Genomic DNA, 16,366 nt, shown 5'->3' with positions numbered 1-16,366 from the left:
TTACTGAGGGCACAATGATTTCATGGTACATTGGAGGACAGTGGGTCGGCACGTTCTTTTGGCACCATGTTTCTGTTAACACAATTATATCAATGTCTTTTATAGCTTTTAGGAATTCAGGGTCTGTACTCTTCATCCCAAAAGTTGAGGAGCGGAGGCCCTGGATATTCCAGCAGCTTATGTGGAAAGAACGCATTTATATAGTTCAATAAAACGAAATAAAATGGAGCTATTTTGTGGGATGAGTGTGGGAACACTATTTTCTATAATGCTAAATGATGATTTAGTATAAATTTCATGAGGCATGCACATATATCTATCTAATAATAGTAATAATACTGATAAGATAACAATAAAGATAATGATAAATAACAATATTAATAATTTCTCCGGCTTTCTATCAGGCTGTTCAGCATCGTCATGATCTTTCTCAGTTCTTGGTCTACAGTCTGTGGTCTAGAGGGGTGTCTTGGGTCAGGTATAAAAGCACGGTTCTGTTGTCGGTTTTGTAAAGGGGTGTGGGGGACATTGGTGGTCCTGTTTGGGCTCCCAATGGTAGAGCGGGTGGGAGGGCTGCGTCTTTTGTCAGTGTTTATGAGGTTTCTTGCGAAGACCCACATCCGCTGTTTGAGTAGATGTATTTCGTCATAGAGGTCCCTTGTGTTGATGTTTGGATGATGGGCCAGGGAGACGTTGGGGAGGACAGAACATCTCGTGTCGATCTCCCTGTTGGTGTTGTGGATTATATAGGCTGGGGTGTCCTTTCTGGGCAGTAGTGTGGAGATCACGATCCGCAACTCGGGGAATACCCTGCTGGCCTTTTCTGCCATCCTGCTCACCGCCCTAGCCGTGCCTTCCTGTAGGGTGCGTAGGTCGTTCGTGCCTGTGTGGATCACAATCCATTTGGGGCATCCAAGGGATTCTTTGTTCAGGATCCTCATTGCTTGGTCTGTGTTGCTGCACCATTTTTTCAGGACTTGATGGTCTGGGAACAGCCTCTGGGGGTCCAGAAACTTTCCGTTGGAGTCGGTCAGCAGGACCGCCTGAGGGGCTGATTTTTCAGACTGGGTAACAGTAGTCTGGGTAGGACTCGCCTGGTGGCTGGTTGTTGGCTGGGTTTCTGGGATATGTTGTGTGGCAGGAGCGGGGTTTGGGGCTTTCGGTGTGTCATCGTTTTGGGGGGGTATCTGTCGGTTTTTGTGTTCCTGTGTGTGAGGACTGGGTAGCAGTAGTCTGGGCATGACTCGACTGAGGGCTGGTTGGAGTGGGGTTTGTGGCTTTCGGTGTGTCTTCGTGTGGGGTGGCATCCGGGGGGTTCTGTGTCCTTGTGTGTGTTGTTTTTGTGTCCTCAGGTTTTTGGACCTTAAGAGGTTTGTGTTGCCTGCTGAGCATTTCTACGATCTCCTTCGTTTTGTTTTGTTGAGTACGGAGTTCTTTGATCTCGTTTCTTTGCTCCTCTATGGTCCTTCTCAGCTTGTGGATGGTGGACTCGTGTTCCGTTTTTAGCTGTTTGAATTCCTCCTTCAAATTCTTGGCCAGTGTTTCTCTGTATTCGTTGAAATCAAGTTCTAGTTTGGCCAGATTCTCTTTCATCATTTTGTTTTCGTTGAGAGGTGTGGGGGGGGGGTGGAGATGGACAGGGAGGTGTTTTCCTCTGCTGGTCTCTCTTCTTCTTCCTCCACTTGGCTCTCATCATCCTCTGTTCGACTCTCTTTTGCTTCCTGTCCATTGGTCCTCTTTGTGTCTGCCTTAGTTTTCTGCTGGGGGAATTCCTTTTCGAAGGAGTCCAGATTTTCCACATTCCCCTGTATCATGATCTTTCTATTTTTGTTGTAGTAGCTTATGGTTAGCAGGGGGTCATCTTTATCTAGGTTTCCATCTTTACATATTTTCAGTCTGCCTCCACTGCCAATACCTTCACTGGAGACGTATGCGTAGTGTTTTTGTCAAGTCTCCTTCCAGGAGGTGACGTATTCGGTGTAGAATATGAGGTTGTTCTTCAGCTTAGTCCCTTTGTGTGTGGTATAGTCAACGTAGAGGATTTCTGGGTTATTTTTTAGTGTTGTGTACTTGTATTTTTCCTTTGCTTTATTTTTTGTGCATTGCTCAGGATATATCATTTCCCTGCTCATTGTAGTCGTTTGTTTTTTGTCTCAGATAGATAACTTTTTTTTTTCTCTTTTTTGTGTCGTGTTCCACCTTAGCCCACTTTTAGGTCCAAAATTGGGAGTTTTTCAGGGGTTCATCTTTGATATAGCTGCTCTTAAAGGTTTATCTTTCACTTTTTCTCACAGGCTCTTGGTTCGGGTAGTTTATCGTTTCTCTCGGGTTTCTATTCCTTTTCCTCGCGGGTTTGTTGTTCTTTTTTTTTCAGGTTTTTTTTTTTTTTCGAACTAAATTTAAATAAAATTAAACTTTTTCCGAACTAACTTTAACTAAAATGAAACTTAGGTAGAATTAGGTAAAACTTATTTCTCCGGCTTTTTTTTTTTCCTCTTCCGACTCTTTCACTCGCTCTCCGGGTCTCGGACCCACTCTCTCTCTCCGTGCTCCAAACTCGTCCACTCTCCGTGCCCCGGACTCATTCGCCCTCCGCGCCCTGGGCGGATCTCCTCGCGTCGTCGTGTCGGTCTCAGGCCCCCGGGTTTTTTGACTCACCAGGCTGTTTTCTGCCCTGGTCTCCCGGTCTCCGTTCCCGCGGTCTCTGGGCCTCGCGGTCTCGGGTTCACCTTCCCCAGGCCTCTTATTTACTGTCCTGGTTCAGGCCTCTGTTTCTCTCTCTCTCCAGCTTTTTCTCTCCAGCTGGTGTTTCCTCTCCTCTCTCTCTCTCACGCTCTCTCGCTCCGTCTCTCTCTCTCTAGGTGCAGTTACCTCCCTTTGCTCCTTTTCTCCTTTCAGCCGTTTCCCTTCATTCAAATTTCGCGCTCTTAGCTCTCAACTCCCAACGCTCTCTCCGGGCTTCCGCCCTCGTCCCAGCCCCGCGGCTCGGCTGTGCAGTCCGGGCCCGGCCCGGTGTTTGTCCGAGTTTCTCCGACCTCGGAGTTTCTCGGGTTTCAGGCCCCGGGCTTGCTCGCTCTCCAGGTCCGACAGTCCCGACCCGATCCGGCACCCCTACCTCTCCACTCGTCTCTTTGACTGGCTCGGGCCGCTCCTCCCGGTCTGGGTCTCTGTTTAAAGCGGTGGTGTCTCTGTGTCTCTCTCTCTCTCTCTCTAGCTGGCTCTCTCTCTGTCCCCGGGCCTTACTGTGTCTCTGGGCCGGTCTCTCGGTCTCGGTGAGCCGGGCTGTGTCCCGGGTGTCTCCGGGCTCTCGGTGTCCTGGTGCCGGGTCGCTCGGTCTCTGTGGGCCGGGTCCTCTTACCTTCACTTTTCTTCTTCGGATTCCTAAAATCGGCCTCTCCAAACTTTTCTCCAAACTTTTTCCTGGAGAGATTCTCGATCCCACTCTCTGCCTCGCGCTCTCTCTCTGTCTCGCTCTCTCTCTGTCTCTCTCTCTCTCTCTCTCTCTCTCTCTCTCTCACACTCCCAATCTCTAACTCTCTCACACTCCCAATCTCTCTCTCTCACACTCCCAATCTCTCTCTCTCTCACACCCATTCTCCTTCTATCTCACTCCCAATCTCTCCCTCTCACTCGCAATCGCTCTCTCTCTCACACTCCCAATCTCTCTCTCTCTCTCACTCCCAATCTCTCTCTCTATCACACTCACAATCTCTCTCTCTCTCATACTCCCAATCTCTCTCTCTCTCTCACTCCCAGTCTCTCTCTCTCACACTCCCAATCTTTCTCTCTCACTCCCAATCTCTCTCTCTCTCACTCCCAATCTCTCTCTCTCTCACTCCCAGTCTCTGTCTCTCTCACACTCCCAATCTCTCTCTCTCACTCCCAGTGTCTCTCTCTCTCACACTCCCAATCTCTTTCTCTCTCACTCCCAATCTCTCTCTCTCTCACACTCCCAATCTCTCTCTCTCACAATCCCAATCTCTCTCTCTCTCACACTACTATTCTCTCTCTCTCTCACACTCCCAGTCTCTCTCTCTCTCACACTCCCAATGTCTCTCTCTCACACTCCCAATCTCTCTCACTCACACTCCCATTCTCTCGCTCTCTCTCACACTGCCAATCTCTCTCTCTCTCTCACACTCCCAATCTCTCTCGCTCTCACTCCCAGTCTCTCTCTCTCACACTCCCAGTCTCTCTCTCTCACACTCCCAATCTCTCTCTCTCACACCCCCAATCTCTCTCTCTCTCATTCCCAGTCTCTCTCTCTCTCACTCCCAATCTCTCTCTCTCTCACACTCTCAATCTCTCTCTCTCTCACACTCCCAATCTCTCTCTCTCACACTCCCAAACTCTCTCTCTCTCACACACCCAATCTCTCTCTCTCTCACACTCCCAATCTCTCTCTCTCCCTCCCAGTCTCTCTCCCTCACACTCCCAATCTCTCTCTCTCTCACACTCCCAATCTCTCTCTCACACTCCCAGTCTCTCTCTCTCACACTCACAATCTCTCTCTCTCACACTCCCAATCTCTCTCTCTCACACCCCCAATCTCTCTCTCTCTCTCTCTCACTCCCAATCTCTCTCTCTCTCACACTCCCAATCTCTCTCTCTGACACTCCCAATCTCTCTCTCTCTCACACTCCCAATCTCTCTCTCTGACACTCCCAATCTCTCTCTCTCTCACACTCCCAATCTCTCTCTCTCACACTCCCAATCTCTTTCTCTCCCACTCCCAATCTCTCTCTCTCACACTCCCAATCACTCTCTCTCTCACACTCTCAATCTCTAACTCTCTCACACTCCCAATCTCACTAGCTCACACTCCCAATCTCTCTCCCTCTCACTCCCAGTCTCTCTCTCTCACACTCCCAATCTCTCTCTCTCACTCCCATTCTCTCTCTCTCTCACACTCCCAATCACTCTCTCTCGCTCACTCCCAATCTCTCTCTCTCTCACACTTCCAATCTCTCTCTCTCTCACACTCCCAATCTCTCTCTCTCTCACACTCCCAGGCTCTCTATCTCTCACACTCCCAGTCTCTCTCTCTCTCACACTCCCAGTCCCTCTCTCTCACACACTCCCAGTCTCTCTCTCTCTCACACTCCCAATCTCTCTCTCACACTCCCAATCTCTCTCACACTCCCAATCTCTCTGTCTCTCACACTCCCAATCTCTCTCTCTCTCACACTCCCAATCTCTCTCTCTCTCACACTCCCAATCTCTCCCTCACTCACGCTCCAAATCTCTCTCTCTCTCACACTCCCAATCTCTCTCTCTCTCACACTACCTATCTCTCTGTCTCTCACACTCCCAATCTCTCTCTCTCACACTCCCAATATATCTCTCTCTCATACTCCCAATCTCTCTCTCTCTCACACTCCCAATCGCTCTCTCTCTCACACTCCTAATTTCTCTTTCTCCCATACTCACAATCTCTATCTCTCTCTCAATCCCAGTCTCTCTCTCTCACACTCCCAATCTCTCTCTCTCACTCCCAATCTCTCTCTCTCTTTCACTCCCAATCTCTCTCTCTCTCACTCCCAGTCCCTCTCTCTCTCACACTCCCAATCTCTCTCTCTCACTCCCAGTCTCTCTCTCTCTCAGACTCCCAACCTCCCTCTCAGTTCAGTTCAGTTCAGTTCAAATGCTTTATTGGCATGAAAGTTTACAGAGAACCATATTGCCAAAGCTTACATTGCAAAAAGGTACAGTTTTCCAACATTCTGTAGGTGTCAATCGATTTGACATTTGTTGGGTATATACAATATTACTTTTAAACAATATTAATTTTAAACAGTCTTTCTACTTCATTTGGTACGTTCAATATTAATTTTAAACAGTCTTACTTTTAAACAGTCCTCAGGTTGTGACATGTTGTTACATATTTAGCCCCAAGGTATGGTCTGTCTCCTTCTCCTAGGACTAATCTCAATTTTGACAGATCATCCAATTCCTTGAAATCTGGGGTTGTTTGGCTTAGCTTGTTGAATAATATGTTTCTTGATGTGTTGAATTTTTCGCATTTTAGGAGGAAATGCATTTCTGTTTCAACCTCGCCAGCCAGACATTGATCGCATATTCTATTCTCTCTAGGCTGCCAGGATTTCTTGTATCTGCCTTTTTCAATTTCCAGTTGGTGGTCGCTTAGTCTGTACCTGGTGAGGGTCTGTCTCTGTTTTGTGTCTCTGATGGTCGTGAGGTAGTCTGCCAGTTTATATTCTCTTTTTAGGGCCCGGTAACATTCTAATCTGCTTTGGCTTTCGGTTATTTTGTTCCAATGTTCCAGGTAGGTTTCTTTGCATTTTTTAATGATTTGGTTCACTCGGATTGGTGTTTGGACGGCTGTGTTGGTCTGGGGCTGGTCAGGGTCCGGTTGAGTACTTAGTTTCAGTAGCAGCTGACTCAGGGGACTCTTTTCTGGGTTTAGCTCTTGGGTCTGAAAGGCTTTGAAATGAAGGGTGTCTGGGGAGCTAGATTTGAGGTGATTTAGGAAGTTTAGTGCTCGTTTTTGGATGTTTATTATCAGTGGGTATCTGCCTAGTTCGGCTCTGCATGCATTTGTTGGCGTTTTTCTTTGGGTGCGAAGGATGCTTCGGCAGAATTCTGCATGTAGGGCTTCTATTGTGTGTTTTTCCCATTTAGTGTAGCTTTGGTGATTTAGCGGGCCCCATACTTCACTACCGTACAGTGCAATGGGCAGGATTATGCTGTCAAAAATTTTGAGCCAGATTTTGATTGGGATTTGGATGTTGTAGAATTTTCTTTTTATTGCATATAGGGCTCTTCGGGCTTTTTCTTTTAGTGCATTCACTGCTATGCTGAAGCTCCCTGATGCTGTAATAGTTAGACCAAGGTAGGTGTAGCTCATAGTGTGTCCTATAGTGGTATCACTGAGGGTAAACTGGTATTTGTTTTCCTGACATCTGGGTCTTTTCTGAAAAATCATGATGTTGGTTTTCTTTAGATTTACTGTTAGAGCCCAATTTTGGCAGTATTTGTCGAGTAGGTCTAGTTGTTGCTGTAATCCCTGTTCTGTGGGAGACAGCAGAACCAGGTCGTCCGCATAGAACAGGGACTTCACTTCTCCATCCAGGAGACGGAGACCTGGTGACTCGCTTTGCTCCAGCATGTCTGCTAATTCATTTATGTATATGTTGAACAGGGTCGGGCTCAAATTGCAGCCCTGCCGGACGCCTCTTCTCTGGGTGAAGAAATCGGTGCGTTTGTCTCCAATTTTGACCCCGCATTTGTTTTTCAGATACATTGATTTAATAAGGTCATAGACTTTGCCCCCTATTCCACACTGAAGAAGTTTATAATAGAGCCCTTCGTGCCATATAGAGTCAAAGGCTTTCTTGAAGTCGATGAAACAGGCGAATATTTTCCCATTTTTTGTTTGGTGTTTATGTTTTTCAATGAGGGTGTGAAGGGTATAGATATGGTCGGCGGTGCGGTGTTTTGGAAGAAAGCCTATTTGGTTTTTTCTGAGGATATTATGTTTGTTAAGAAAATCAAGTAATCTACTATTTAGAATACTGCAGAATAACTTCCCTAGACAACTGTTGACACAGATGCCGCGGTAGTTATTTGGGTCTGATTTGTTTCCACTTTTATATATGGGGGAGATTAGTCCTTGGCACCAGATATCGGGAAAACAGCCTGAGCGTAATATGATGTTGAATAGTTTGAGTATCGCACCCTGCATCTCCATATTGCTGAACTTTAGCATTTCATTTTTGATGTTGTCTGGGCCACAGGCTTTCTTTAGGTGGAGAGATTTTGTTTTTGTGGCCAGTTCTTTCCATGTGATTGGGGAGTCTAGAGGGTTTTGGTTGTCTTTAATTGTTGCTTCTAATGTGTGGAGTTTTTCTGTGACCTGATGTTGACTTGTGTTTGTTTTGTTTTTTGGGATGTCTTTGTAGAGGTTTTCAAAATGTGTTCTCCAGATGTCGCCATCTTGGATTGGTAATGCTTGCAATTGTGTTGTACTCAGGTTATTCCACATTTCCCAAAATTGTTTTGGATTGGTGGAGTTTTCAATTTCTTCGAGTATTTTGTGGGTATAGTTTTGTGTTTTGTTCCTAATGGTGTGTTTATATCTTTTGAGGGTTTCGTTGTATCTAGTACGTAGGTCCGGGTTGTTTGGTTGCCGATGCTTTTGGTTTGATATTTTTCTCAGGTCTTTTCTGGCATTTTTGCATTCGTGGTCAAACCATTTCATATTTTTATTTTGTCTTTTGTGATGCTTCCTCTTCTGTTTCACGAGGTCGGCTTTTACAGCTGCCTCTTGGAAGATCATATTTATATCCTCTATGGCCGTGTTTACACCATCTCTGGTGATCTCATATAGATTTTCTTTAAATTTTGAAATTTTACTTGTGAGATCAGGTGAATTTAGTGCTGTGATGAATTTATCTCCACTGTCTGGGGCCCATCTGTATGTCTGGTTTATTTTATGTAGCTTACTGTGTTCTTTTTTTGTGTCTGTAGTTTGGGCAGAAAGTTTAAGGTACACATTTATTTGGTTATGGTCTGAGAGGGGGGATTGCTGCCTGACAGTGAATGCGTTGATATCGCAGGGGTCCAGGTCAGTGATTGTATAGTCCACCACACTAGACCCAAGAGTTGAGGAGTATGTGAGTCTCCCTAGGGAGTCCCCTCTGAACCTACCATTAACTATGTACAGGCCTAAGGCTCGGCAGAGTTGCACTACCTCCCTACCGCTTTTATTTATTTCACGATCAAGGTTGTTCCGATTTGCGATGGCTGGTGTGACATCTAAAGGGGTCTGGCCAAACACATGGTTGTTTCCCTGTGGGTCTATGAAGTCAGGTTCACAACCAGTCCTTGCATTTAGGTCCCCACATATTATCACCTTTCCTTGGGCCTGGAAATGGCTGATTTCCATGTGGAGAGTATCAAATAACTCCTCTTCGAAATATGGCGAATCTATTGGAGGTATGTAGATCGCACATAAGTAAACATCTTTTTTTGCTATTCCTATATTTTTATCTAGTTTTAGCCATACGTGTGATTTCCCCTGTTTTACCGGTGAGATGTGTTTGTCCAGTTCTCCCTTATACCACACCAATATTCCCCCGGAGGTTCTGCCCTTGCGTGTTTTAGTGTTCTTTACTGAGGGCACAATGATTTCATGGTACATTGGAGGACAGTGGGTCGGCATGTCCTTTTGGCACCATGTTTCTGTTAACACAATTATATCAATGTCTTTTATAGCTTTTAGGAATTCAGGGTCTGTACTCTTCATCCCAAAAGTTGAGGAGCGGAGGCCCTGGATATTCCAGCAGCTTATGTGGAAAGAACGCATTTATATAGTTCAATAAAACGAAATAAAATGGACCTATTTTGTGGGATGAGTGTGGAAACACTATTTTCTATAATGCTAAGTGATGATTTAGTATAAATTTCATGAGGCATGCACATATATCTATCTAATAATAGTAATAATACTGATAAGATAACAATAATGATAATGATAAATAACAATATTAATAATTTCTCCGGCTTTCTATCAGGCTGTTCAGCATCGTCATGATCTTTCTCAGTTCTTGGTCTACAGTCTGTGGTCTAGAGGGGGGTCTTGGGTCAGGTATAAAAGCACGGTTCTGTTGTCGGTTTTGTAAAGGGGGGTGGGGGACATTGGTGGTCCTGTTTGGGCTCCCAATGGTAGGGGGGGTGGGAGGGCTGCGTCTTTTGGCAGTGTTTATGAGGTTTCTTGCGAAGACCCACATCCGCTGTTTGAGTAGATGTATTTCGTCATAGAGGTCCCTTGTGTTGATGTTTGGATGATGGGCCAGGGAGACGTTGGGGAGGACAGAACATCTCGTGTCGATCTCCCTGTTGGTGTTGTGGATTATATAGGCTGGGGTGTCCTTTCTGGGCAGTAGTGTGGAGATCACGATCCGCACCTCGGGGAATTCCCTGCTGGCCTTTTCTGCCATCCTGCTCACCGCCCAAGCCGTGTTTTCCTGTAGGGTGCGTAGGTCGTTCGTGCCTGTGTGGATCACAATCCATTTGGGGCTTCCAAGGGATTCTTTGTTCAGGATCTTCATTGCTTGGCCTGTGTTGCTGCACCATTTTTTCAGGACTTGATGGTCTTGGAACAGCCTCTGAGGGTCCAGAAACTTTCCGTTGGAGTCGGTCAGCAGGACCGCCTGAGGGGCTGGTTTTTCAGACTGGGTAACAGTAGTCTGGGTAGGACTCGCCTGGTGGCTGGTTGTTGGCTGGGTTTCTGGGATATGTTGTGTGGCAGGAGCGGGGTTTGGGGCTTTCGGTGTGTCCTCGTTTAGGGGGGTATCTGTCGGTTTTTGTGTTCCTGTGTGCGAGGACTGGGTATCAGTAGTCTGGGCATGACTCGACTGAGGGCTGGTTGGAGCAGGGTTTGTGGCTTTCGGTGTGTCTTCGTGTGGGGTGGCATCCGGCGGGTTCTGTGTCCTTGTGTGTGTTGTTTTTGTGTCCTCAGGTTTTTGGACCTTAAGAGGTTTGTGTTGCCTGCTGAGCCTTTCTACGGTCTCTTTCATTTTGTTTAGTTGAGTACGGAGTTCTTTGATCTCATTTCTTTGCTCCTCTATGGTCTTTCTCAGCTTGTGGATGGTGGACTCGTGTTCCGTTTTTAGCTGTTTGAGTTCCTCCTTCAGATTCTTGGCCAGTGTTTCTCTGTATTCGTTGAAATCAAGTTCTAGTTTGGCCAGATACTCTTTCATCATTTTGTTTTCGTTGAGAGGTGTGGGGGGGGTGGAGATGTACAGGGAGGTGTTTTCCTCTGCTGGTCTCTCTTCTTCTTCCTCCACTTTGCTCTCCTCATCCTCTGTTCGATTCTCTTTTGCTTCCTGTCCATTGGTCCTCTTTGTGTCTGTCTTAGTTTTCAACTGGGGGAATTCCTTTTCGAAGGTGTCCAGATTTTCCACATTCCCCTGTATCATGATCTTTCTATTTTTGTTGTAGTAGCTTATGGTTAGCAGGGGGTCATCTTTATCTAGGTTTCCATCTTTACATATTTTCAGTCTGCCTCCACTGCCAATACCTTCACTGGAGACGTATGTGTAGTGTTTTTGTAAAGTCTCCTTCCAGGAGGTGACGTATTCGGTGTAGAATATGAGGTTGTTCTTCAGCTTAGTCCCTTTGTGTGTGGTATAGTCCACGTAGAGGATTTCTGGGTTATTTTTTAGTGTTGTGTACTTGTATTTTTCCTTTGCTTTATTTTTTGTGCATTGCTCAGGATATATCATTTCCCTGCTCATTGTAGTCGTTTGTTTTTTGTCTCAGATAGATAACTTTTTTTTTTTTCTCTCTTTTTTGTGTCTTGTTCCACCTTAGCCCACTTTTAGGTCCAAAATTGGGAGTTTTTCAGGGGTTCATCTTTGATATAGCTGCTCTTAAAGGTTTATCTTTCTCTTTTTCTCACAGGCTCTTGGTTCGGGTAGTTTATCGTTTCTCTCGGGTTTCTATTCCTTTTCCTCGCGGGTTTGTTCTTTTTTCAGGTTTTTTTTTTTTTTTTTTTTTCCAGCTAAATTTAAATAAAATTAAACTTTTTCCGAACTAACTTTAACTAAAATGAAACTTAGGTAGAGTTAGGTAAAACTTATTTCTCCGGCTTTTTCTCTCCAGCTGGTGTTTCCTCTCCTCTCTCTCTCTCTCGCTCCGTCTCTCTCTCTCTAGGTGCAGTTACCTCTCTTTGCTCCTTTTCTCCTTTCAGCCGTTTCCCTTCGTTCAAATTTCGCGCTCTCAGCTCCCAACGCTCTCTCCGGGCTTCTGCCCTGGCCCCAGCCCCTCGGCTCGGCTGTGCTGTCCCGGCCCGGTGTTTGTCCGAGTTTCTCCGACCCCGGAGTTTCTCGGGTTTCAGGCCCCGGGCTTGCTCGCTCTCCAGGCCCGACCCGATCCGGCACCCCTACCTCTCCACTCGCCTCTTTGACTGGCTCGGGCCGCTCCTCCCGGTCTGGGTCTTCTCCTGTTGCTGCTCGTTCTCCTTCTCTCCGGTGCCTCGCTCGGCCCGGTTCCTCGGGCCTTTCTCCGGCTTCAGGCTCCGTGCTCCGGTTGCTGCTCGGGCTCTGCTCTCTCTCGCTCCCCGTCTCTCTATCTCTCTCACGGGTGCTCGGTCTCTCTCTCTCTCACGGGTGCTCGGTCTCTCTCTCTCTCACGGGTGCTCGGTCTCTCTCTCTCTCACGGGTGCTCGGTCTCTCTCTCTCTCACGGGTGCTCGGTCTCTCTCTCTCTCACGGGTGCTCGGTCTCTCTCTCACGGGTGCTCGGTCTCTCTCTCTCTCACGGGTGCTCGGTCTCTCTCTCTCTCACGGGTGCTCGGTCTCTCTCTCTCTCACGGGTGCTCGGTCTCTCTCTCTCTCACGGGTGCTCGGTCTCACACTCCCAATCTCTCTCTCTCTCACTCCTAATCTCTCTCTCTCTCACACTCCCAATCTCTCTCTCTCACACTCCCAATCTCTCTCTCTCTCACACTACTATTCTCTCTCTCTCTCACACTCCCAGTCTCTCTCCCTCTCACACTCTCAATGTATCTCTCTCACACTCCCAATCTCTCTCTCTCACACTCCCATTCTCTCTCTCTCTCTCACACTCCCAATCACTCTCTCTCTCTCACACTCCCAATCTCTTTCGCTCTCACTCCCAGTCTCTCTCTCTCTCACACTCCCAGTCTCTCTCTCTCACACTCCCAATCTCTCTCTCTCACACCCCCAATCTCTCTCTCTCTCACTCCCAGTCTCTCTCTCTCTCACTCCCAATCTCTCTCTCTCTCACACGCTCAATCTCTCTCTCTCTCACACTCCCAATCTCTCTCTCTCACACTCCCAAATTCTCTCTCTCTCACACACCCAATCTCTCTCTCTCTCACACTCCCAATCTCTCTCTCTCACTCCCAGTCTCTCTCCCTCACACTCCCAATCTCTCTCTCTCTCACACTCCCAATCTCTCTCTCACACTCCCAGTCTCTCACTCTCACACTCACAATCTCTCTCTCTCACACTCCCAATCTCTCTCTCTCACACCCACAATCTCTCTCTCTCTTTCTCACTCCCAATCTCTCTCTCTCTCAAACTCCCAATCTCTCTCTCTGACACTCCCAATCTCTCTCTCTGACACTCCCAATCTCTCTCTCTCTCTCACACTCCCAATCTCTCTCTCTAACACACCCAATCTCTCTCTCTCACACTCCCAATCTCTCTCTCTCACACTCCCAATCACTCTCTCTCTCACACTCTCAATCTCTAACTCTCTCACACTCCCAACCTCTCTCTCTCACTCTCCCAATCTCTCTCTCTCTCACTCCCAGACTCTCTCTCTCACACTCCCAATCTCTCTCTCACACTCCCAATCTCTCTCTCTCTCACACTCCCAATCTCTCTCTCTCTCTCACTCCCAATCTCTCTCTCTCTCACACTTCCAATCTCTCTCTCTCACACTCCCTGTCCCTCTCTCTCACACACTCCCAGTCTCACTCTCTCTCACACTCCCAATCTCTCTGGCTCTCACACTCCCAATCTCACTCTCTCTCACACTCCCAATCTCTCTCTCTCTCACACTCCCAATCTCTCTCACTCTCACACTCCCAATCTCTCTCTCTCTCACACTCCCAATCTATCTCTCACTCTCACACTCCCAGTCTCTCTCTCTCTCACACTCCCAGTCTCTCTCTCTCTCACACTCCCTGTCCCTCTCTCTCACACACTCCCAGTCTCACTCTCTCTCACACTCCCAATCTCTCTGGCTCTCACACTCCCAATCTCACTCTCTCTCACACTCCCAATCTCTCTCTCTCTCACACTCCCAATCTCTCTCTCTCTCACACTCCCAATCTCTCTCTCTCTCACACTCCCAATCTATCTCTCACTCTCACACTCCCAATCTCTCTCTCTCTCACACTCCCAATCTCTCTCTCTCTCACACTCCCAATCTCTCTGTCTCTCACACTCCCAATCTCTCTCTCTCACACTCCCAATATTTCTCTCTCTCATTCTCCCAATCTCTCTCTCTCTCTCACACTCCCAATCTCTCTCTCTCTCACACTCCCAATTTATCTTTCTCTCATACTCCCAATCTCTATCTCTCTCTCACTCCCAGTCTCTCTCTCTCACACTCCCAATCTCTCTCTCTCACTCCCAATCTCTCTCTCTCTTACACTCGCAATCTCTCTCTCTCTCACTCCCAGTCTCTCTCTCTCTCACACTCCCAATCTCTCTCTCTCACTCCCAGTCTCTCTCTCTCTCACACTCCCAATCTCCCTCTCTCTCACTCCTAATCTCTCTCTCTCTCACAATCCCAATCTCTCGCTCTCTCTCACTCCCAATCTCTCTCTCTCTCACACTTCCAATCTCTCTCTCTCTCACACTCCCAATCTCTCTCTCTCTCACACTCCCAGTCCAATTCCAATTCCAATTCCAATTAAAATGCTTTATTGGCATGAAAGTTTACAGAGAACCATATTGCCAAAGCGTACATAGCAAAAAGGTACAGTTTTCCAACATTCTGTAGGTGTCAATCGATTTGACATTTGTTGGGTACATACAATATTACTTTTAAACAATATTAATTTTAAACAGTCTTTGTACTTCATTTGGTACGTTCAATATTAATTTTAAACAGTCTTAATTTTAAACAGTCCTCAGGTTGTGACATGTTGTTACATATTTGGCCCCAAGGTATGGTCTGTCTCCTTCTCCTAGGACTAATCTCAATTTTGACGGATCATCCAATTCCTTGAAATCTGGGGTTGTTTGGCTTAGCTTGTTGAATAATATGTTTCTTGATGTGTTGAATTTTTCGCATTTTAGGAGGAAATGCATTTCTGTTTCAACCTCGCCAGCCAGACATTGATCGCATATTCTATTCTCTCTAGGCTGCCAGGATTTCTTGTATCTGCCTTTTTCAATTTCCAGTTGGTGGTCGCTTAGTCTGTACCTGGTGAGGGTCTGTCTCTGTTTTGTGTCTCTGATGGTCGTGAGGTAGTCTGCCAGTTTATATTCTCTTTTTAGGGCCCGGTAACATTCTAATCTGCTTTGGCTTTCGGTTATTTTGTTCCAATGTTCCAGGTAGGTTTCTTTGCATTTTTTAATGATTTGGTTCACTCGGATTGGTGTTTGGACGGCTGTGTTGGTCTGGGGCTGGTCAGGGTCCGGCTGAGTACTTAGTTTTCGTAGCAGCTGACTCAGGGGACTCTTTTCTGGGTTTAGCTCTTGGGTCTGAAAGGCTTTGAAATGAAGGGTGTTTGGGGAGCTAGATTTGAGGTGATTTAGGAAGTTTAGTGCTCGTTTTTGGATGTTTATTATCAGTGGGTATCTGCCTAGTTCGGCTCTGCATGCATTTGATGGCGTTTTTCTTTGGGTGCGAAGGATGCTTCGGCAGAATTCTGCATGTAGGGCTTCTATTGTGTGTTTTTCCCATTTAGTGTAGCTTTGGTGATTTAGCCTCTCTCTCTCTCACACTCCCAGTCTCTCTCTCTCACACTCCCAATCACTCTCTCTCACACACTCCGAGTCTCTCTCTCTCTCACACTCCCAATCTCTCTCTCACACTCCCAATCTCTCTCACACTCCCAATCTCTCTGTCTCTCACACTCCCAATCTCTCTCTCTCTCACACCCCCAATCTCTCTCTCTCTCACACTCCCAATCTCTCTCTCTCTCACACTCCCAATCTCTCTCTCTCACACTTCCTATCTCTCTCTCTCTCACACTCCCAATCTCTCTGTCTCTCACACTCCCAATCTCTCTCTCTCACACTCCCAATATCTCTCTCTCTCATACTCCCAATCTCTCTCTCTCTCACACTCCCAATCTCTCTCCCTCTCACACACCCAATTTCACTTTCTCTCATACTCCCAATCTCTATCTCTCTCTCATTCCCAGTCTCTCTCTCACACGCTCCCAATCTCTCTCTCTCACTCCCAATCTCTCTCTCTCTTACACTCCAAATCTCTCTCTCTCTCACTCCCAGTCTCTCTCTCTCTCACACTCCCAATCTCTCTCTCTCACTCCCAGTCTCTCTCTCTCTCACACTCCCAATCTCCCTCTCTCTCACTCCTAATCTCTCTCTCTCACACTCCCAATCTCTCTCTCTCTCACACTCCCAATCTCTCTCTCTCTCACTCCTAATCTCTCTCTCTCTCACACTCCCAATCTCTCTCTCTCACACTCCCAATCTCTCTCTCTCTCACACTACTATTCTCTCTCTCTCACACACCCCCAGTCTCTCTCCCTCTCACATTCCCAATGTATCTCTCTCACACTCCCAATCTCTCTCTCTGTCTCACTCCCAATCTCTCTCTCACTCACACTTCCAATCTCTCTCTCTCTCACGCTCCCAATCTCTCTCTCTCTCACACTCCCTGTCTCTCTCT

This window comes from Somniosus microcephalus, chromosome 4 (genome assembly GCF_052327205.1).
Source record: "Somniosus microcephalus isolate GS21.2 chromosome 4, FLI_Smic_1.0, whole genome shotgun sequence".
NCBI lineage: Eukaryota > Metazoa > Chordata > Chondrichthyes > Squaliformes > Somniosidae > Somniosus > Somniosus microcephalus.
This window is presented reverse-complemented; position numbering follows the sequence as displayed.